The following is a 22,509-nucleotide window of genomic DNA, read 5'->3' on the forward strand; positions in this document are numbered from 1 at the left end:
AACTACAGTGGAATCCGCCTAATGGGACCATCGGTTAATTGGACCAGCCGCTTTTTCGGATCAAATCTTAGAACCCAAACTAATCCCATCACACAATATTATTCGCTCATTGGGACCAAAATCCGTTTAATCGGACCAAGGAACATGAGAACAAATTGGAAAAAAAATAAAAATCGCCCACTTGAAGTGAGTTTCAAGTCGGTAAACGAACTTAATAGTTAGTGCAATACAAATTAAACATGATTCTTTGTAACTTTCAATCAAACCCATCAATATTTACATAATTTTTTTTTAAACGAAACTCCCATTTCGTGGCGTCACTGTTCCAGCAGAAATAAAAATTTCACTGAACTTTCGAATTTTCTTCAATTTAGTTGTAAAATACGTAATTTGCACTTCATATGTTTTGTGTATAGCGTGTTCGATTAAGCTACATAGGTCCTGTTCGCTTAATCGGACCAGCCGGTTATTAGGACCAAAAAGGTCTCATGTTGTTCTACTAACCGGAATCGACTGTATTATGAACCCTTGAATTGGAAACTCGTGAACTTTATGCATTTTTTTACCCTGACCGTCAACTGCAATATTACTCCCATTAGAAAACAAAGTGATTTTATTCAAATATGCTTTGTGCGCGCGCGCGTGTGTGTGTGTGTGTGTGTAAAAGAAGATCCCCAGCAGCACAGCAGTATCGGCCAATGTCATAACCACGGTGTTTGGTAGATTGGCCAATATCGGGTAAAGTTGGGTCGGCCAGCGTAAAACGGCTAACTTTTTTACAGTATTGGGCAATACTCGTTGCCAGTATTGGCTAATACTGGCAAATCAAAATTGGCTAATGTTGGCCGGTAATTTTTCCCCAGTATTGGCAGATACTCGGAGCGAGTTTTGGCCAATATCGGTTAAAGTTGGGTTGGCCAGCGTCGAATGGTTGACTTTTTAACAGTATTGGGCAATACTTGATGCCAGCATTGGCCAGTACCGGCCGAACTAAATTGGCCAATACCGGGCATAGGCGGATTTAGGACTGAGTTCTTGGGGGGGCAGGATTTTTTTTTTTCCTTTTTGTGAGCAGCATTTTAATTTGCCCCCCTCCTCCATGTTTTAGTTTGTCTCCGGTGATGCATAAGGCCATGCTTTACCTTTTTCGTGTGTTTTTCATTAATGGTGTGTTTTCAAGCTGTCCTTTTTTAATTGACCTTAAGAGAGGTGACTGGTATCAAGAGAGCGACGCAGGGCTCCCTTTTAAGTGGAATATAGAATATGTTCAATTTTAGGGGGTCCGGGGGTTTCTCCCCCGGAGGAAATTTTGTAAAATGGATACAAAATTCTGCATTTTGAAGCCTTAGAAGGGTTAATTGGACAGACAAAAATCTCGGGGAAAAAATAGACAAATAATTTTTTTTTTTAAAGTTTCATGGTTTAAATGTGCTTTGTGATGTAAGTTAATACTTTAAAAGAAATACTGTACAGATTTAGAAAATATGTAACATGAGATTAACATACTACTTATTAGAACAATTCATAATTTACACACTTGATAAGAAATAAAATAGAAGCACACTTTGCTTAGGAGTTTCAAAGACTTGTCTAATTATTTTCAAGGTTTGGTTGGTTAGATTGGGTGTTTTGGCACAAGAGGCCTAGTAGGCTATACTTCGCCAATTCTTTTCAAGAATTTTAGAAGATTTAATAATTTAAGGCACCTCATTTGCACTTTCCAGTCTCTGAAATCGAGTACTAGATTATACAGTTGTACAGTATTATTCAAACTTTAAGTTTAAAAGAAAAAAATAAACAAAAGAATTCTCTCATTACAACAACCTTTTTTTAAATTATAAGCAGTGCAGAAAACGAAAAGAAATAGAGGTAGTGTATCATTTTTTCTGGGCTAAACAGATTAACAATATGCATTAGAAGCAAGATAAAAGCAATCAATACAGAAGAATTTCCAAAATACTGCATTTGGGATTAAATAAATAGCAAGATATGAAACATGTGACTCACAAAAATTTATTTCAAGTAATATGTTACAAACGAAAGAACCATGATTTTTACACTTTTGATGCAGGATGTAGCAAGGAGCTGAATTTGACATATTTTGGCATTCATCCCCCTAGCATTTGTTAGAAATTTTAAAATTTGAGGTTTGTAGCCACACGTTTTCAAATATTCCAAGGTTTTCAAGCACTTGAAAATAAAATTAGTTTTTTCCAAGCACTTACCATTTTTCAAGGAACAAATCATGCAATTTTTTTGCGAGTTACGAACCCACTTCAAAGCAGTAGCCCGAAGCTATAGCTTGTTTATCTTATAGGCAAATCCGGCCCTATATGTAATTCACTCTTAACTCTTACCTGCAGATTTTTGTAATTTTTACGAACATTCGTCAGTTTTTACGGTTAAAATATTTTTACAATTTTACCAATAAGAACGTGTGAATTCCAAAAGGTTCTTCAAAATCTTTCGTATGTAACAACACAAAATATCTAATTTTTGAAATCACGCAAATTGAAAATAAACATTCTGAAAATAAAGAAAACAAATCATAACAAGTAGATCATTCTATTAGCGCAAATGGGGAGGGGGGTTCCCTTTGTTTTAGGTTCTAATTTAAAAATAATCATCAATTATTATAAGTGTTGCAGCTGAATGCATAGCTCGTTTAGCCTACATTTTCATTTATATACTTGCCCAAATGGTTTTCAGTTCAAAATAGTGAATATAGGCATATTTTCAGCACCCCAGTGAAAGCTTTACTATTTGTATTTAATGTTTTTTTTTTTTTTCTTTTCTCCCTCCTATTCTCTTCCTTTTCATTGAACTATTCAAAAAAGAAAAAAATAATGATTTTTTTGTTTTAAGATTTTGAAAGATGTGTTGTTACTATTTTAAGTTCTCCCAAAACTGGTGGGCATTGCCCCCTATGCCCCCCTTCTATAAATCCACCCATGCCCTTCTGAACTAGTCAAAGAAAAAAAAAATGATTTAAAAAAAAAAAAAAATTTGAAAATGTGTTGTTACTACATAAAGTCCTCCCAGAACTGGGGGGGCATTGCCCCCCTCTGCCCCCCCATAAATCCGCCCATGATACCGGGTAGCCATCTCTATTGCAGCATTGGCCGATACTCGAGCCAGTACTGGCCAATGGGGCCAGGTGACACTGGCCGATCATATATGTAGCTATTAGCCAGTGTTAGGCAATACTGCTAAAACAGAATTCAGTCTTTAAAAAAAATTGGCATACAGACTTCCATCCTTTCAGTTTTAGGCTTTTGTTTTACCTCTTTTAGTTGAAGGATGGAAATCTGTGTGACGATTTTTTTTTTTTCAAAAAACGGAATTCGTCTTTACTGAGAAGTGGTACCCATTGCTATGAAGCTTTGACACTGCACTAGAGGTATAAAACCCAGAACTGTGCGTTTGTGTTTTATTCCTAGCGCACTGGTCAAAGGTCCCTTGACCTTTCTGTCTGAAAACGATATAATTTACGGCTATAATAACTAGACTAGAGGGAAATTGACGGTTTATCATTTATTTTATAATTAGATTACTGACAGTAATATCTTTCATTTTTTATGATTTTTAATGAGCAGCAAATTACTTTTTTTACGCCAAATGTTAAGATTGTGGGAAATTAAGATTCATTATTGTTAAGAGTAAGGATCAGATTTAAGCATGACAGTTCTTCCCACTGACAGTATTTCCATCATAAATGTTTTTGTTCCCTCATTCGTTCATATAAATGATATAATCAAAATCCTTATTTTTTTCTTAAATTAATATTTTGGAACAATTTATATATTTACAAGTTCATTGGAAAAAAATTTTTATTCATTTTTTTTTACATATTATCAGCTAGGTAACATGTAAAAAACATACATATTATTTATAACATAAATATGTTTCATTAAAATACATATATATTGTGTTTACATATTATCAGCTTTTTTGCCTTCGTTTCGACCATTCAGTGTCCTTTATTTGATACTGTGAGACCGATGATCCCAATCTACAACTCCAGCAAGTATCTGCCGATTCTGCGGCTGATAGCATTTGTATTCGCAGCATCCTACTTAATTTTTACACTTGCTAAAGAGAGAGAGAGAGAGAAAAAAAGCAGTCACTTAAAATATAATTACACTTTTTTTTTTAAACTCTGCAATGTGCAAAGCAAACACATAGTAAGGATTACTACTTATAACCAACATGTAAATTGTAAACTACGTACAACGGACTCTCGTTTTTTGCAGGGGTTACATTCCACAGAAACGTAAATGAAGACTTAACAGTAATGTTAAAATAGGTTAGGTTATGTTCCATTGATAAAAAATATGTACTAATTCCAATACAAATACACAATGGATATGAAGAAAATATGAATTAACTTAGGGAATATGAATAAGAGCTGTTTATGATATTCCTTTGGCAGTCATTTTGCTATGCAGGGCTTTTCCTTTGTGGGGCATGAGCACACCCATGGTCACTTGCATCATTTCCATGATGGGATCTTCCTTTATAAACACAAATCAGAAAGATCTACTGTCAAAATATGGCTCAAAATTTAAATGTGGAAGCTCGAGTATCATCAATGTTGGTATTGTTGTTGGTTTTGTTCTTATTTGTCACTTCTAAAAGCTTTTTTTCAAGCGAGCTATGAATTGTGTGAGTTTAATAACATTACTTCTGAAAAGAGCTCTAAAAATGTCTCCAATGGCTCAAGCTCCCTTATAAGCATGCTAAAATGCAGTTTTCATTTGTTATCTACAATCTTAGAAGTTTGAAATATGAAAATTTTGAAAAACTTTATGCATTTTAATGCTACATCTGCATAAATCAAAACTCATCCATATATAATGAAATAACGGTGTCAAATCTTAAACTGTGTGTGCTGAAATCCGTGTAAAATGAAAGTATTGCAAATTAATTGGTAGTTAATCTGACATAAGTAGTGGTGCAACAAGAATGGTTTGAAGGTCAAACTCTCCCCAGAGTTCTTAGCTTCAACATATACTGCTAATTCTATTACTGTAGAAATGGTAGAGTTAGCAATTTGCTACCAATTTGATAAAATTAAACACATCAAGACTATAGACCTCCCCTCCCATTCAGGTAAAAATTCTTGCTGCTCCAGTGGAGATGATTAAAGACTATAAAATTATTTCACTGATGATTATAGCAGTAACGAAACCTTATCCAAATCATGTCTCACTCTTTGATAAGACTTTACTTTGGCAAATTTAAATTTTCAAAAAATTTCTCGCAGATTCCTACATTTTTTTTCTTTCTTTTCGGCTTGGGGGGAGGGAAAAGTTCAACTTGTACCCTTTCCTCAAACCGATAAATGACACCATATACAATGGAGATATTTTTTTACAACAATTATGAGTGATGAAATCATATTGATTCCAAAAGTTTTCTTTGATAAATTTAATTTCAGCTACAAAAATGATTCTGTTTACCATCAACTAAAATGTTTGCAGATCACATGAAGATTGCTCGTGGACCACTGTAGGCTTTTAGTGGTAGCCCCCATTTACCCTTGCAATTATTAGACACTGTAAAATAACTCATATACAAATACATTATCCCTCATATTATTTTAGCAAGTATTTTTAAATTACAAAATGAAAAAATTACGCATAACTTGATTTGCGGATATAAATGATTTTCTTTGAATGTTTGTGTACTTCTGTTGTTGTAAACAGAAAGAGAGAAGACTTATAGGTTCAATATCAAACAAATTTATGTAGTACAATCCTAAGCTAGGTAGTTACAGCAGAATATTTACAGGTGATAGAAATTCAATACAGATTAAATGTATAAGAAAATCACTTTGAAGAAATTTTTATTTTAGATTTAGCTTACCACCATTAAATTTGGATTGAATTAAATAGAAAAAATCTATTTTATCATTAAGTAGTTTATTCTGCATAAATTGTTAATTTTATTACTTTCAAAAATGATCTATCAAACTACTGTTCAGAGTATGGATTTTTGAGGATCAATACATTTCTTAAATTAAGATCAGATTCCATAAAACTTCTAATTTTTGCTCACAATTCTAATTGTTGTATTTTGCAAGCAAAAAGGAAAAGAAATCCTAGAGGCTTTAGATGCTAATTCTTCTAATTTTTTTAAAAAATTGTATTATTATTTTATAGAAATTTTTTATATTCTAAATTATATTAGAATATAAATAATATATTAGAATAATTAGAATATAAAGACATATTTCTAGGCTTGAATAAGTTCAAAATACAATGAGTATTAAAGCAAGTCATCTATTTTCTTTGTCATTCAAATAAAGATACTTCACAATCAAAAGTTCTTAATCGTGCACTATTGTTGAATTTACTAAGACAATCTGGTACTAGTTTTACTATAAACATTATTTTTCATGAAAACAAAATCTCCTCAGGGCTACCACTGACTTCAGCTATTAAAATAATTGCTTCTAGTAGTCTATGATATAAAAGTATTCAAAATAGTTGCCAGATGCAGAAATAAATAGATGTGGAAAATAATTTTTGAAAAAGTCATCAGATGTAGAAAATAATTTCGAAATAGAAAACAAATTTAAATGTTCAATAATCGGTAAACAAACACTTTTTTAAATACATTGAAAGTTATAATTTGTACACAGTACAAAATTAATTCAGACTGTCAAAGTAATTTTAATGTAAAGGAAAATATTCAGATGTTAAATTTAAACCTTATTGTTTTTAATTCACAATTCTTGTGACCATATGCATCAGCTTTACGATTACAAACTCGTTTAAAATTGACAATAACCAGGGAAAAAAATTAATATGAACTAGAAATGAATATATATGTCAATTCATTACTAATTAACATTAAATATAAAATATGCAGATTTGAAAAAAAAGGAAAATACTTGGCACTCTGCAACAAAGAGATGGCAAATTTACTAAAAATCTCATTGTTGTAGGTTAAGCAGGTCTTTAAACATTAAGGTAAAAACCTGTTTCTTATTTTAAACACTACACCCTTCTTGAAATTAAAAAAAAAAAAAAACTAGTACTCTTTTTCATTAAAAATATTTTCCAAGTACCAAAACTGAACTTATATAATGATAACTCCAAAAGAGATAAAAATTCTTACAACAGAAATCTAAATAGAATTTAAGAGAAGAAAAATGTGCCTTTTAGTCCTCTTTTGTTTTGTTTATCTATCTGTGATAAAATTTGGTTGTAACCAAAGAAACATTTGCAATTTCTTAACTTAACTATATTAAACACACATATTTTTCATATAATTTAAAACACTGCATATTCTTTCAACCTAAATATGTTTTTTCTTTTAAAATTTAACTACATAGCAAGCTTAGAAACAATTAAGTCCCCTATGTTACTTTGTTGTCTCCTGTGTTATCAAGGTAACACAGGGGAAAAAATGGTATTAAAAATTCCCCTGGTATTAATGGAAACAATGCAAAAGTATATGATTTTTTTTTCCCCTTTAAACTCAACCTGAAAGTTTTAACATGGGTTAAACAATAAAATAATTAAACCTTTCTATAATTTAATAGTAACACAGGGAACACATAAAAAAAACACCTATGTCTAAAGTTCTTTTTTCCTCACCTGGAACTCTTCAAAATAGCACATGTGAAAAAAATAGCTACTTTACATTAATAACTTGTAGAAGTACATAGCTATCGTTGACAATATTTAAGTAACACATTCTTATTATAATAAAGTAAGGAGCCATTATCACAGGAGACAAATATCAGGAGACATAAGATTTTCTTCCATAAAATAAAAAATAAATTTGAAATTTTATTTTAAAAACATGTTAGTATAATATGTTTATAATGAGTTGAAAAGAAAAAGAAATATATTTAAAAAAAATTAACATGAAAAAAAAAAAAAGCTTTAAAAATAAAGTGCTGTTGGGACATGGTTTTTTTATAAGACACAATTTCAATAACCCCATTCAAAAAGTAAAAAATATACTTAATATTAGTAATAAATCAATGAAAAATATGTCAGACCTATCATTTTTAATGTTTACATTTAACTTAGTAAAATTTGGAAAAAGGTTATAGGGCAGTTCTCAAAAGATGGGAGCAAACACAGACCTCAACTTTGAAGCTTCAACACAAAATAACTTTCATTTTAATTGACTCAAAAATTTTTGAGTTAAATAATAATACTGTATAGAGGCAAGAATTATGGAAAAATAAAATTATGGAATATTAATGATAAATGGAAATAATTGTTAAATATATTAAAAATTATGGAAAAAATGCTCTTCAAATACCCTTAAAAATATATTTTCTTTGCTAAAAGGCACAATTTTGGACTTTCAAATGTTAACTGAGCAAATTTACCATCAAAAAATTTTTTTTTAAAATTATTTCCAACCGTTTCAAAACAAAATTAAGGGTATGAATCTCAAACTGAATATATTTTTGGTAATATTTTCTACAAATTAAAAAATTAAAGACAGATTATTTATTGTGTAAAAAATTTTAAAAAAAGAAGGAAGTTGGAAGTTTCATGTATGTCCAAAAGTTACAATCGTGACAATGCTATTATTTGAGTACTAAATATATGATTTATATGTTTTAAAGGTATTTTTCGATCCTCAAAATCAATTGTTAATCATTTTAAAGTGTTTTCATATGTTTTTATGTAGTATCTTTGAAGGAAAATCACTTTTCTTAAACATATATGTGAGATGTCCAAATTGCGTTACGATCTAGACGCCGATAATTCTGTCCATTGATTCAATATTATAATATGATCTTCTGTCTTGTAACCTTACTAACTAAAGGCTATTATAATGTTAATTTCTTTAATCCATTGCTATTTTGCACAATTAATACGTTATGCATTAAACATTACATAAATAACAGTAGAAACTCAAGTTATGATGCAACGAATAGTAAACAAAGGCGGCAAAAATTGCAAAGCAAACCCCGATTGGCGACAACTCACAGCGTACAATATGCAAAGGGTTACCAGAGAGGAATTCAGGTTCTCGCCAACAGCGTCGGTTTTGGCGACTTGATCACCTGCGCTGGCAAAATGGATGTTTTTTTTGGATTCTACAAAACCATAACAAAATTTTATTATTTAAAGACCAGTATATAAGGTCACTCATGTACTTCATAAATCCTCTATTTTTCATTGCAGAATTTAAAAATAGATAACATTTTCATTGGAAAAGTTCAAAAACTGAAACTTTCATTATGATGATGTCCAAAATCTGTTACCTACCGGACAACTGTATGTCCAAAATCTGTTACCTACGGACCGATCATTAAACTTGCTATTTATTAAATTGCATAAATACTTGCTGTCTTTTTGTGTTTGTGTATGATGTTCTAGGTATGCATGCTATGCAATAAAAGCAAAATTGATTTCAAATTCCAAAATTTTAAAAATGGCTCAAAAGCAATGTTTTTGTTCCCACCTTTTGAGAACTACCCTACAACTTAAAGTCTTGGACATTAAATGTTGCATTAACTTTGGAATGACCCAAATACAAGATTCTTGATCTATGATTAATCACCTATCAAATCATGTATCAGGAAAGAAATGATCAATTTAGATGATTTGTTTCAGCTTAATAATTTTTCTAAACATAGATAAATTTACTATGTTACATGGAAATGCTTTAACATTTCCAAAAACAGATAAATGTTTTCTATTTAAAAAAAACTAGAAAGCTATTTTAATTTATTATTGCCAACCAAGAAGTAAATTTGCAAAAAAATGTTAGCACAGATTCTGCTATAAGTGAAATTGTATCTAAAAACTAAAAAAAAAAGGTAAAGACTACACATTTTTCTCAATATTGGACAACAGTCTATTTTTTAACAATATGTGTACATTTTAGCCATTGCTCTAATTTTATGTTTTCCCAATTGGAAGGTTTTTATCACTGGTCCGACAGAAAATTAAAAAAATCGCGGTACAAAAACTTTTTATAATTGGCTTTACTATTGAGCAAACTTACCAAATCATGGATCAGTGAAGTGGACTAAAGGGTTGCGGGTTCGAAGCCAGACGGTCGAAGATCCTCTGTTGTGTGGACAAACAGGTATCATTCATCTCTAGAGCCTGATGAGAGAAGATTCCCTGCTGAAAAGATCAAGAGGTCATACGGGCGGCACAACTTGAACCTCTGGCAGGGAAAATCACATAGATATTAAAAAAGGCAGTAATTAAACAAACCTAAATAATAAACATTACTATTATGTTTCAAGTATGCATTTTATTTTTTACCAAATTACAGTGCATTCTATCCTAGTTTCGAAAATATGAAAAATATCATATATAGATAGATATACCTATATCAGTGAACCATGGCAACATACAACTGAAAGTCTTGTACAACTATTTAAACTTTTCTTAAAGTTAAGTTCCTAACCTTGAACTATAATTCTTGAGACAAAATTAAAATTTATGTAATCAAAAAAGTCAATTTTTTTAACAGATGCAAACAAATCAAATTACTGAAAGATATTAATGAGAAGTTTACATTAAACTCATATTTGCCATAATATCGAAATACTCTTTATAATTATAAATTATCTTTTTCACATTTAGATGTAAAATATCAAATATTAAAACATTTCAAATTTTGTTTTTGAAAATAAGAAAATATAATAACAACAACATACACTATAATATGCTATTATAGGGATTTTGTTAGTTGAAGAGATTTCTTCTTTTCCTCAAATCTATGTAGTTAGTTGAGCATTTTTCTATGCATCAAAATCTTGAAGGCATATATGCTTTTATTAAAATACTAACAAAGAATTACTACTCCAGCAAGTAGGATGATGTAATAAGTAACCTTTTAGATTATGTTATCTTTTGTGGTTATGATAATTTTTACAGATACAATTTTAAGCAATTATTATAGAATTAAATATCTTTTCACTTCCAGCCATTATATTGCAATAATCTCAAATAACTTGGATAAGCACAAATCACAAATATATCCAATTGCAAATAAATATTTAATATTACATACAACTTTGAACAATTTAGTATACAACCGCTGGAATCGCAATACAGAGAAAATACACAGCAAAACAGAGATAAAGATACTATTTATGTTTACTTTAATAACTCAATACCTTTACTTTCTTAAACTGATGTCAAGTGCCAACTACTGTTAAGTGCACCAGAAAAAAAAAAAAAAAAAAAAAAAAAACCTGTGTCAGAGAGCATAAACTTACTACAACCCTCTTTTGCTACGGTACCTATTCATTTCCTGAGTTTGGATTTCCCTGAAAAGTAATATGTTATATGCACTTGAAATATTGAAAATATTTGTGAATTCATGAAATTATTTTCATCAAAACATCACTGTTTAAAAAAAAATGTTAGTAAAGAATCAAAGTTTCCATCTTTTTTCCTCGCAGCCTCAAAATGTTCAGAAATTGTACATATCTGATTCAAAACTGAATTGTTAAATATATTAACTGGTTGTTGACATAAATTAATTACTTATATTGCCTACCAAAAAAGCGTTATACTTGACAGTAAATGACAATTATTCTAACTATATTCTAACTTATTTTTTCAAGAGCATGGGAAGAATTTTTAAGGGAAAAAAAAGAATATTTATATGTTTTTATCTCGCTCGATGCCTGAAAACAGCCTAAAATGCAATTTCCCTATACTATATGAATTCTCTGCAAGATAAGAAAATATAAAACAAAGCAAAACTTCGGGCGTCTTTTTTTTTTTTTTTTTTGTAAGTGTTAGCGACAACGTTAATATAGCTCGATTCTCAAAACGTGAAACGGAACGACTTATAATAAAGGATAGCACATGCTAAAAAGTTTTAATTGAAATGCCTCCCCCCACGCTATTGACATCATAAAACAATCACAAACTCAGCACAAGCAAATTTAGAAGGTTTTTCGGGTATTCAGAACACTATGTGTATTGAACAAAGAGTGGATGCAAAAAGTATAACACATTTCAAATTTTAGTTTAAAGAAATTTGCAATTATATTCAATATACAAAACGATTTCAAACTTACCCACAGAACGAGTTAAGCAAATAACAGCAATGGCGTCCTTCGACGGAGCGAAGCGAGAGAACTCCCGGCTCTGCGCATGCGTCATCAGAGAGCGCTGGCTGTACAGCACAATATCGAATGGAATCGGCTAATGTCGGCAAAAGCGAAATTCCATACATTTCTTTAACGGGGACAATAGTTTCCTAAATTATTTCAGAATAATTTTTCTCAATTTTATCCACTTATTAGAAGCAGCAAACATCCAATAGGAAAACTATTTTGAATGTAATTCTCTAATTCAGAATACCAATACAGCACAGTATCGGATGCGATCGGCTAATGTCGGCAGAAGATAAAAACGCCGTACATTTCAGTATCGTGTATTATAGATCGATAAATTACTGTAAAATGACTTTTTTTTTTTATCGTACCTACGTATTAAAATTCAAAATGTCTTGCAAAAAGTCTGTTTTAAAGTAATTTTCTAATTCAGAATGTCAATACAGCATAGTATTGGATACGATCGGCCAATGTCGACAGAAGTGTAACGCCGTACATTGTATCGTGGATTATATAAGTCGATAAATTATTGTAAAATGACTTTTTTTGATTGAACCTACACATTAAAATTCAAAATGCTTTTCAACAAATATGTTTTAAAAGTAATTTTCTAATTCAGACTGTCAATACAGCACAGTATCGGATGCGATCGGATAATGTCGGCAGAAGATAAACGCTGTACACTTCGGTATCGTGTATTATAGATCGATAAATTATTGTAAAATGACTTTTTTTCATTGTACCTACGTATAAAAATTTATAATGTCTTGCAAAAAATAAGTTTTAAACGTAATTTTCTAATTCAGAATACCAATACAGCGCAGCATCGGATGCGCTCGGCCAATGTCGGCAGAACCGAACCTCCTTACGTTTCGTTTTTGTGGATAATAGATTCCTAAATTATTTCAGTATCATTTTTCACATTATTATCAACACATTACAGAACAAAATATTCACTAAAAAAACTATTTTAAAAGTAATATTTTAATTCAGAATGCCAATATTGCATAGAATCGGATAAGATCGGCAAATGTTGGATGAAGCGAAAACCGTAGATTACTTTATCTGGATGATAGGTTCCGAACTTATTGGAAAATAACTTCTCCTAATTGTACCCACGCATTAAATTTCAAAATGCTTTGCAAGAAAACTGTTTTGAATGCACTTAAGTAATTGAGGTGGCCAATGTTGCTGAGTATCGGACAGCATTGGACATTAGACAGGAAGCGTAAATTTCCAAATATACTTTTGCAGTGCTAAATTTCGTCAAAATGTCTGTTATTCATGTTATTCTTTTGGGAGGAAATTGCAAAATGTTCTGAAAAGTAACCGCTGATTAAGTTTTTCTGATTTGACCAGTATCAGTTGGCCAAGCCTATACAGTATTGGACTAGATCGGCCAATAGCGAGGTCTGTCAGTTTCTTTAATCAGAAGTTTCAAATACCAAATTTACTGGAAAAAGTCTTAGAACAGTTCTACCTTTATGTTAAACACAAAATTTCCTTTTAAAAAACGTTTTATAAAGCCTTTTCACTTTTTCAGTATCGGGATGCCAATACTGCCCAGTATTGGCCAAAATCGGGTAAAATCGTTCGACATACGGCGACGCATGCCAGGTTTGGCCAATACTCGACCGATATTGGCCAAAATTGTTGTGCTACTGGGGATGTTGAAAAGCTTTTTACTTATGTTATGGTGAAATTAATTAATCTCTGCATAGGGAAAATTACACTTCATTATGGGTATTTTAAATTATTTTACCGGTAGTGAAACCTCGCGATACACCATTGAAGCAAAACAACTTTAGATAGTTTAACAGTATGAGTAATTTTATTTGTCGGTTTGAAAATGCAGTTCGAGAACATATATTTTTTTTCACGCTCCGTTTATCGTTTAATTTACTTTGCGTGAAATCTTTAATGCCTGAAGGAAATGGTGATTGCATTAGTGATTACACTACACAATGGTAATAGTACGGTAATACACTGCTCGACATTGAAAATGCAACACCAAGAAGGAGTGTTCAGAAATTTATGCAAATTTTAGGAGTAGACATCATACATCACTAAGTTATGTAAATGATGTGAAATGCGCAGCTCTCCGACGCACGTGAAGTAAGATATAAGGGAAGGAACTTCCAGAATGGGCACTATTCGTGTTGTTATTTCTGACTGGGGAGTATTATCGAAGAAATTTTGTTTTTGTCTCAGAGGATAAGTGTAACACGAGAGAATGCCAGGCCGCCGTCAACGAAAGCACTTCCAGCAGATAGACGATTTTACGAGGGGTATGGTGATCGAACTGAGAAGGGGAGGTTGGTCCGTACGTCAAATCGCAGCCGATACCCACATGGATGCGAGCACCGAGCACGGTGCATCGGCTGTGCCGAAGATGGTTGGAACAACGAAATGTGGCAAGATTGAGGGGTGCAGGGGCAACCAGAGTGACGTCAGAACTCGTGGATCGACGCATCCACCGAAAAGTTGTAGCAGACCCACAAGTCATTTGTTCCTATTTTGCAGCAGGTGAATGTTCCCGTGTCAACCAGAACCATTTCCCGTCGTTTGGTCGCACGTGGTCTGCAATCACGGTGTAAACTAAGAAGAGACTGCCATTGACCCCACAACGTTTAGTATGGTGCCGGACTAGATCGACGTGAAGGACAGAATGGCGAAATGTCGTGTTCCCAGATGAATCCCGCTTCTGTTTATCCAGTAATAGTCGCCGCATACGTGTGTGGCGTCGACTTGGAGACAGATCTAATCCGGCAGTAACTGTGGAACGTCCCACCGCACGACAACGTGGCATAATGGTTTGGGACGCAATTGCGTACAATTCGATATCACCTCTAGTTCGCATTCAGGGCACTATGACGGCCCAACGATACTTGGTTAATGTGCTGAGGCCTGTGGCAATCCCTTATCTTCAAAGGCTACCTAATGCAATTTTTCAGCAGGATAACGCCCGACCACACATTGCTCGCATCTGCCAACATGCTCTCCAAGGCACACAGATGCTTCCCTGGCCACCATACTCTCCTGACCTGTCACCAATCGAACATGTGTGGGATGTTATTGGACGCTGTTTGCAGACTCTGTCCCTGCCTCGTTCAGAAGACGAACTGTGGCAAATGGTTAAAAGGGAATGGAGAGCCATCCCTCTGAACACCATCCGCACCCTTATTGACTCAATGCCTAGACGTGTTTCGTAGTGTATCGCTGTTCCCGGTGGTCCTACATCCTAGTGAGCCGACGCCGTTCTCGCTCTGTATTCTGCCTATCATTTTGAAATTAAGATCATTTATTATTCCTTGCTGTCTCTGTCTTTTTTTCCAGATTTCATCACTTTCTGACCACTCCTTCTTGGTGTTGCATTTTCAATGTCGAGCAGTGTAAATTGTGAAACTTGAAAGTGAAACAAAGATTTTTTTTTTTTAAGGTACATAATTGTGCTTTATTTTTTCGTTAATTTTTATCATTATTTTTTTAAATAATTTTTTTTTACAAAATCCACCTGTATATAGCATTTGAAAATGCTGACTTGTTTCAAAAAAAAAAAAAAAAAAAATATTATAATCACTTTACCACCAGAAAGTCAATTTCTGAAATCAATTTTTTGTACCATTAAGCTTCAGATGTGGGTTCTATCAGAACACGATGCAGGGTTTTAAGGACATATTCAGAAAATTGATGAACTCAGTAATAATAAATAAATAAATACTTACAATAACAAATTTATAAAAAACTTGCAATTACCTTAGTAGCACACAATATAGTGGCATCATGTATACGACATCGGCATACATCATTTTTTCTTCTCAAAGTCGAAAGTCGTTTAAGCTGTGTAGCACTTCATCGCCCCGATATCACAAATATTTTCGAATGTCATAAATTTTGTTTCAAAACCGGAGTTGCGGCGCATTGAAAATAGGCTATTTCTCACCTGAGCGGTTTTGATAGCCGCTTAAGATGACAATATATTTCAGAAAATCAATATTTACGCTCTGCAACTATAACCCATTAAAAACATGTATATTGACATAATAATTACAAAGTAAGAGATTTTGAATCATTTTCGTTCAGAATTTACGACAGACGAAAATCCAGGAAAAAATTTATCCACTGCGTTTTGTCAAGACTTTGCTTGCGTGCTACACAAAGCTTAATGCACTCAAACTCACAAAAATACTACAGCGCGTGCACAACCAAAAGTATTTCAACCTCCTAAAATTTCAGGCTTCCACCATGGTGGTAACAAAATCCTGGGAAAAAGTTTCCGGATAATGCCCCGATATTCCTGATTTAGCTCCACAACTTTCCCTGATTTCACAATCGTGGCAAGCAGTAGATTTTAGTTTGAAGAACACGAGGAAAAGAAGTAGATTTTTATATCAGAAAACAAGAAAGAAAACAGTAAGATTAACTTTCAACATACTTGAAGACTAAGCTTCTTTAAATTAAATTTTGTCCGATTCAACATTTAACTTGTGACATTTGAAAACTCGCACTCAAAATGATTAGAGGATTTCAAGTAAACATTTCCGAATTAAGGTTTGAATGAAAATAAACAAATTTTATTTACAAGCCTTCTAACAAAGCTTAATACATAATAATCAAAAATTAAAAAATAAATAAATAAATAAATACAAGTGCGAACACAGATGCAAAAATATTGAGATCATCAGCTGTATGAGACAAAATATTAAAATATTATTCATAATTACTGACACGATCATCAAAACCTTTTAGTAAATTAAAGAATAATGAAGAGAAGTACATCTGATTTGAGTTACTTTTACTAATTTTTATTATTCTTTGATGGGTTCGATCTCGAGGCGTTGTTGGTTTGAGCAGTTAATTTTTTTTAGAATGTATGAAGTTTCATTTGGCACATAAAAAAAAAAAAAATATTTCGTGTCAAAATGAAAAGAAATATCAGGGGGGGGGGGGGACGTCAGTGGTTTGGCGGTTGGAAATTGATCATTTTTGGGAGATCCTAGATGCTCAGGACTTGGATCCCGGAAGCTGAAAACTTGCATTATTTAGTTTAAAAGACATCTCTACACCTCTATAAAATTTCATCCAAATGAGAGAGGGTCGAGCTGGGACCAGTAGGTATCACGTGACGTGGAGTGACTTCGAAACTACATTCGGAAAATAAATGAAAACTTCTGACCTTTTTTTTTTGTCTTTCACTTTCTGTTTTAGCTGGTAATTATTGAAAGAAATAGCAAACGAAGAAAATAAGTGCATACATTAAAATAAAATTAATATTATATTATAGATTGTTCATAAAAGCTAGAGTTAAAACAATGACCCTGTGATGAAAAATATCAAACGTTTCAAAATGACCAACAAAAATCCGTAACACAAAAGGAATTTATTTCATGATAATTTGCAATTTTCTGAGTGCAGCATTTTTAAAAATTTAATATTAATAACACACTATAAAGACCATACGGTATAAATATAAATGAACAAATAAGTTCAACTAAAAAGCATAACTTTTAGTTATTTAAATATCATAAAAAATAAAAAGTTTGATATTTCTCTTTGAAGTAAAAATGTGAAAATAAGTAAAAGATATAAATTTGCTTAAACTAGTAAGCACGTGATTCGGGTTTACAAGAAAATTCCAACATCTTTTTTAACCGACCTCAAAAAAAGGGAGGTTAAGAATTCGTCTGCGGCTTTTTATGCATGTTTTCCGATTCCTCGAAGACACCTCGACCGATTTGAATTTTTTTTTTGTTTGAAAGGGTATACTTCCCAGATGGTCCCAGGGTAATTTGGTCTGGGTTCGATAAAGGGTCCTGGAGAAATATAAGAATCTTAAAATTTCCAACGTTGTGGCTACGTAAATGACGGGCGGAGTTTAAACAATAAGTCAGAGGTAGGTCACGTGGTTTTGCCGTGAACGATGCATTTTCAAGCCAGAGGTTTTGTCTTTGTCTTGAGCAATATTTAATTCTCACAGCACTGGGTTAATTTTCAAGGGGCCGTGTGTTAATTTATTGGCACGGATTCGAACTGGCGCCACTCTGATTAACGGCACGACACTCCAACAAACTTAGCAATTGCGCCTTCCTTTTCGAATGCTAAGCATTGAAGGAATGCGTAAAAAAAACAGTAAAAAATATTTTTGCCGAAAAAAAATAAGTTCATGCGTTTATGTTTTATCATTACTCAGCATGATACGATTTAAAATTATTCGTAAAACATGGAATTTGATTAAAGAATGAGGAAGATCTCGCGTAGCAATTGAAACAAACATTCTAGAGAAATAATAAATTAGATTGAAAATAAGTGTGCTTTTATTTTGAAAATTGATACAATTTCGCATAGCAGGCTGCTTTAACCGTTTACGGCTTGAATGCCAGCACATGTCTTTCTTTTAATCGAACATTTTTAATTCAAAACCCAAACCAGTTGAATTGAGTCCATTTTTTAAGTGTAATTTTTCGAAGGTAGACAAAATGCATTCTCCCCCCCCCCCCCGAAAATAGAGGAGTAGAAAATGATTTCTTATTAATGAAGTTGATAACAATTTGTTTTACATCGTATTCGAATAAATAGTTAAAATAGTTAAAGGTTTAGTGGGTGAAACTCGTAATTTCAATTTAGCGTAGTATTTTTTCAATTATACAAAAGGTCGAACACTGCTATGAGAAAAATATACATTTCAGCATACAGTGAAAACGTTTTTCTGCATAAAAAAGATTCCCTTGAGAACTGAATTTTTAAATCTAATACTTTTTTTATGCTTACATTATGCTTAGTGGTCTGAACGGAGTCAAAGCTTTAAAAAAAAAAAAAAAAAAAGGAACACCCTTCGATTTATAATCAACTTATCTGAATAATAACTGTAGGGAATAACATAAAGGAATCAAAACGCCAAGTAGCTTTCCCGTCGTATTTATTTTATTGCCTTACGTGTGTTATCTGTTGTATGCTATGAGTACATGTAATGCGTAATATTAGTCTAAATTAGCTATAATGTCGGACAGCCCGTGCGGGTCCGAAGTTCAGCTGGTTTATAGCCGAACGTTCTACCGAAAAACACTTATCAATTTAACTGAACAAATAAGTCCACTACTTTTAAGCTTTATTAAAAAAAAAAAAAAAAAAAAAAAAAGATGAAATATAATTTTTTTTTCAGCCGCAAGCGACGCAAAAAATTGGAAAATTATATTAGAATTTTGCTATAAAAAGAAAAAAAAAATGCATAAGAACAACAGACTGCATCAAGGTTTTCCAACAGCAAGGGCATTTCCGAAAAACTGATTTGTAGACCGTAGGTCTATTTTTCGTCATTTCTAGGCCCGATAAGCTTTAAAATGAGGAGGGGGGGGGATTTCTTCCAGAAGTAAGAAAGATCTCGCATACGAACAGAAAAATAATCCACAGAAATAATATATAAAATAAGATATTGAAGAGAAGTGTTTTTATTTTTGAAAATTTATACAATTCGTTATCGCAGGCTGCTTGAACCGTTTTGGCTTAGATAGAAGCACGTCTTCATCATTTAACCGAACGGTTAAAATACAAAATCAGCTGAACTAAATTCGTTTTTTTAAGCGTAGCTTTTCTAATGTTGTGAAAATGTGACTGGCTACTTGTTTTTTGCCGAAAGAAGAAGAAGAAAAAAATAGATATTTTACCCATCAAGTTAATAATTTTAATGTTTTACTTCGCATTCTAATAAATATTCATAGTTTACCTAAATGAAAAGCGTAATTTCAATTTGAGGTAGTAATTCTTTTATTTGTACAAAGGGTCAAAAATTTTCTTTGTTTTTCTAAACAAAAATTATTCCATTATAGTCTGAAATCTTAAACCTGATACTCATATTTTCGCTCACTTTATGCTTTAGTTTTCTGACCGGAGCCGAAGCTTAAAAAAAAAAACAAAAAACCCAAACAATCAATTTAGCTACAGATTGCATCATGCTTTCGTCACAGAGGAGCGTTCCCATTTTATTTATTTTATTGCCTGCCTTGTGGCGTTTATTGTATTTAAAGGGTTCATATAGTGCGGGAAGTTTATCTAATTTTTCGATGCAGATCGCCCAGGCTGGGCCGAACACTCATTCTTCTGGTTACCAGTCGAACGCTCTGCCGATCGATCCGTTCAGCTCTGCCGGTCCCAGCGCAAGTTAAACTTATAAATTTAACCGAAAACCTTAGTCCGGTGCTTTAAAACAGTTTTTTTCGACATAAGAAACAATTTTTAGACCTTTGGTCTATTTTTCGTCATTAGCCTGCACAATAATCTCTCTCTCTCTCTCTCTCTATATATATATATATATATTTTTTTTTTTTTCCAAGTAAAAAAAAAAAAACACACTTACGTACGATTTCCTACCCAAACCTATAAATCAAATTTGATTTACAATTCTAGTACAAAAATCAACTAAACTAAACACATAATTATAAAATAAACACTGATTGTAATTACTATACGAAAAATTATTTTAATACTTAACTTATTATATACGATCTCTTACCTTTTAATCACCTTTTGAAGTCGGTGCCTCCTATAAACTACGACCTATCATATCTGACTAGGTTTGGTTTCAAAGATTAATTACGTGTTTAGTGTTCAGCTGAGGATTCGCTGGATTGTCAGTTAGGTTAGTTAGTAGTTTTTAGAAGGTACTGACTTCAAAAGGTGATTAAAAGTTAAGAGATCGTATATAATTAGTTAGGTATTAAAATAATTTGTCATATATTAATTACAATCAGTGTTTATTTTATAATTGGGTGTTTAGTTAAGTTGATTTTTGTTCTGGAATTGTAAAATAAATTTTATTTATAGGTTTGGGTGGGAAATCGTAAGGAAGTGTGTTTAATTCTTTTTTGCTTTTTTGTTCCTGAGTGTTTTTTGAGGGTGTTTGTTTTGTTTAAAAAACAATTTATTTCCTTTCAAAAAAGATGTAAGCTTATGGATTTAAAGACTCCGCCTCAGTCAATTCTCCCTACATAAAAAAGCTCACATCTTTTCTGATTTGAAAAAAAAAAGAGAGTTCCCTGAAACTGCAAAACACGGGTCAGCGAGTTGTTGCAAAGTTATATTTGTGTGATATCTTAAGAGCAAAACATTTCGTCATTACCCTTTAAAATTATTACTTTTTAATGAAATATATTAACCGTCACGTGCGGGACAAGCGGTTGATTTTTCGGTGGAATGTCCTTTTTCTGTTTCATGAGTTTTTAACGCTTAGAAAATTTATATATTTTTTTATTCTTTGTAATATTCACATTTCTAAAAGTTTTACTGATTAGAAAACTTATCTTACCTACATTCCTGCATTCTTTTCTTTTTTTTAGTGGGTATTATTGTTGTTTTTTTTACATGGCAAACACAGGCCATTTAAATAAATAAAAAAAGGATTGCGTTAATACCTCACACACAGCTTGTTTTATTCAATTTTTACATCCACCATCCCTTATCGAAATACCCTTTATTACAAGCAGAGTTATCACCTGCTTTTTGGTGAGTTATTTAATTTATTAATTTAATATCACATGCAGAAACTTATACAGTCGAGCCCACTTAATGGAATAGCCAAGTTTCTACGAAAAATTATTCTAATAAGCGGGATATTCCGTTTAACAGGATTAAAATAATAGACAACAACGTTTGTTACATTGATGTTAATGTATTACATTAAGAGGGATATTCTTTTAACTGATATTCTAATAAGCGGGCTTGACTGTATTGTGTAAGATTAATGTAACATTATGAGGGAGTAATAAGTATTAGCATCTAGGCATTATATTAGTATTTATAAAAGATTAGTAGGGAAGGAAAATTATAATTTTGCATTATGTGTGTGTCACTTTGCAAGAAATTGGTTAGTTCATAGTCATGATTATGTGGGCTTAAAATACCATAAGAACAATTTCCAAGTACCTTATTGTAGGTTTTGATAACTTATTTCCTTGAGAATTCTTGAAAACTTTCTAGATATTTCATTGCTCCGTTCCAATCTTAAGTTAAATTTTGTGTTAACTTCAATTTATGTTTATGGCCACATTGATAAGAAGCCTGTTTTACAATTTCTTTTTGTGCTGGAATCGCAATAATGATAAGTTAATACTCCTCAAGGACTTCAGTATCAAAGCTTTCATTGCAACTGCAATCTTGTTGAATGCGTTCCCATCCCATTTTCCTATTTTTTCTTTCAAAAAAAAAATTTTTTTTAGTCTATGTTTGTGAGACTGATTAGACAACGAAATAGGTGCAAGTTCGATATACTTTAATACCAGCTAAGACAATTTACAAGAAAAACGATTTGTATGAACACAACTTAAAATAAACAAGAGCAATAACTATTGCAAAATATTCTTCTTAAAAGAACAAGTATTTTCATTTTTAGACTTATGCATTTTACTTTGTCCCCTTTTTAACGCCCTTTGAAATGGCTGATTTAG

Source organism: Uloborus diversus, chromosome 10 (genome assembly GCF_026930045.1).
Source record: "Uloborus diversus isolate 005 chromosome 10, Udiv.v.3.1, whole genome shotgun sequence".
NCBI classification, from domain to species: domain Eukaryota; kingdom Metazoa; phylum Arthropoda; class Arachnida; order Araneae; family Uloboridae; genus Uloborus; species Uloborus diversus.